The sequence below is a fragment of the Lipotes vexillifer genome, unplaced genomic scaffold, assembly GCF_000442215.2.
Source record: "Lipotes vexillifer unplaced genomic scaffold, Lipotes_vexillifer_v1.1 scaffold1691, whole genome shotgun sequence".
Classification (NCBI taxonomy): domain Eukaryota; kingdom Metazoa; phylum Chordata; class Mammalia; order Artiodactyla; family Lipotidae; genus Lipotes; species Lipotes vexillifer.
Window position 1 is genome coordinate 2,134,178 of NW_006789046.1, and position 2,950 is coordinate 2,137,127.

The window sequence follows — 2,950 nt, forward strand, 5'->3', positions numbered from 1 at the left end:
GGGGGGGGGGGGGGGGGGGGGGGGGGGGGGGGGGGGTTTGGCAGAGTTGGACCACCTCCATCTGCCTCTTTAGTAGTTGCTGAGAGAAGAGGAGGACAGCCTGCCAGGCCCGGGTCCCATCGGGAGGTACCCACCCAGCCAGCCCTCCTCCCCAGAGATGTCCAGTCCTCAGAATCAGGTGGGCAGCTCCCTAAAGGAGGGAGGGAGGAAGGAGAATGAGCCGGTGGGTGGAGGTATAGAGGTAAGCCCCTCCCCACTCCCAGAGCGGGCCTACCAGGCAGGGTCTCACGGACAAGCGGACAAGCGCTTAATAAAAAGGTTATTCTGCCCCACACTGTACCCGCCTCTCTGCAGGTGACCCATAGGTACACCCATGTTTAAGAACCTTGGTGAGGACCAGAGAGAAAGAGGTGAACACCAGGAGTCTGCCTGGTGGGGGTAGCAGGGTGAGGGGGTGCAGGGGGCCGGGGAAGAGTTGGGAGACAGAAAGACCAATTCCAGAGCCTTCCAAAGGCTTGCCCATCCCCCAAACCAGCACTTGATCCTCCATCTCTGCTACTTAACCTCTCCCACCAGGGGCCGGGCACTTCAACTCCGTTTAAATAAGCCCTTGAGGGTTCAGAAGAAATTGTTGCCAGCAATTCAAAAGCCTTGAACCCTGAGGCAGTCAGTGGCTTTCTGTCCAGCTGCCCCGGGGTTCCAGGCTGTCACCAGAGGCCTTCCCACAGCTCAGAGGCCCAAGCCTGCTATCCAGGGGAGGAGGCTCCCCCAGAAGGGTAGCATCAGTACCCCGAAGCCTGGTCTAGGTCTCTCAGGCACCACTTGCTGTCCACCTGGTTAGCTTCCTTTAATTTTCTTTGGCCCAATCAAGGGGGACGCAAGTCGGGCATACCTGGACCCAAATGCCCTTCCTGGTTGAGAAACCCTGGGCAATTATTTAGCCTAATTACTTCCCTGGGCAATTACTTCCTTTTCTGCAAAACGGGCTTCAGAGCTCTTGTGAGGGTTAAGTGAATGATACCTGGGCCTGGTACCTGGAAGACAGTAAGGTACAAGGCCAAAGCAAAGATTCACCTGGAATCAGGAATAGTGTGAGCAGACTCAGTCTTCCAGGTGTGAGCCAACTCTCCCTCCAGGATGCTTGAGCCCCCAGGGCCTGAAGCCACCCAGCACCTAGAATTTAAGGCTACCAGACAAGATATTGAACACAGTTAAATCTGAATATCAGATACACAGCAAATCAATTTTTAGTTTAAGTATGTCCTGAAATTGCATGGGATGGTCACTGTTTATCCTAAATTCAAATTTAATTGGGTGTTCCCTATTTTCATTTGCAAATTCTGTCTATTTTTTTTTTTTTTAATTTTTTAGGCCACGCCATGAGGTATGCAGGATCTTAGTTCCCTGACCAGGGGTCGAACATGTGCCCCCTGCATTGGGAGCGTGGAGTCTTAACCACTGGACTGCCAGGGAGGTCCCAAAATCTGTCCGTTTTAACTGAAGGCTATCCAGTAACAAGGGGTTTGGTTTTGGTTTTTTAAATTCCCTGATGAGAGGAGGCAAGATAAAGTTAAGTGAAAAGCTGGATACAGATCTATAAATACACTGTCATCATTACTTGCTTTTAAATTTTAATATATATTTGCATATAGAGAGAGGAACCCAGGTACAGACACTGACCGAGCCTGAGATGGAGACACAGGAGATGGACAGACACAGAAGAAAGGCTGGGAGGAAAGTTCCAATAGGTTAAGGGTGACTATCTCTGGACTGCAGGTTTCTCGCTTTCACTTTTTAAAATTTTCCAACATTTTTCAGTAAACATGTGTTGCTTGATAAAAAAAAAATACATTTTAAGTCCATCACTTATGCGGAGAGTCTGTTAAAATCGCTATTGCATTGTTAACCGCTGAGTGAATAAAAGAAAGAAAAAATTCACACGCCATCCTCTTACCCTGCTACATCCTAAGCATCCTTATAAAAAATGCACAGCGCTTCCCCAGCCACAGGCACCTACGTACTTTATCCTGCTCTTGATGGGTCTGTGTCATGGGCACCAACAGCACATCAGGACTGGGCCCAGGCGCTGATGACCTTGCAGCCCACTGGGGGCCGGGGTAAAGGACTCACAGCTCCAGCCCCTCCTCCTCCCTCCTGCCTGTGCTTTTTGAGCCATGCACTTTCTTTTGTTTTTATAGTTTTCAGTTTCCTCGATCACTGTCAACTGTCATTACTCACTGCCGTCTACATGCCTGCCCCCAACAGCCATTCTCACTTCTGTGTTTTCCTTCCAAACCTCTGTGAACGCCGTGGTTGAGACTGTGTGTGAAGTTCGGGCAGGCAGGCTCAGAGTGAGACCACAGTTGCTCTCTTAAGAGAAAAGTGGGGGGCTGTGAGGGCACAACTTCATGAGTCCTTCTGGGCTTCCACAGTCACTCAGGACAATGGTAATGCTCCTTACCTCCGAGTTCTCTGAGGTGTTGGATTATTGCACTTTTCCAGAAGTGTTTGCCTGATAAGTGGACATATTGAAAAGATTTCTAGGTCCCATCTCAGAGTCTACATTTTTTTAGATGCATCACCAAATCCCACTACGATGAAAGAACATGGACATACCCCATGGAGTTGGGGGTCCCAGACTAGAATGAAGGTCACAGAACATGGGATTTGAGGTGACCAAGGTGAGAAGATGTGTCAGTCAGGGTTCAGATGGAGAGAACAGAAGCCACTCTGGCTACGTTTGGCAGAAAACGAAACTAGGTGCTTACAAAAATCCTTGGAAGGACTGGAGAAGCAGGCTATACCTTGGCTTCCTGAATGGGGCCCTGGACACCACCAAACTGGCCCACCAAGAGAGCCATGCCTCTCCCTATCAAGAAGGTGGGAGACCAAGAGGACAGCTGTGGAAACACAAGCTTCAGAACATCTGGAGTAATTGGAACACCTGCTG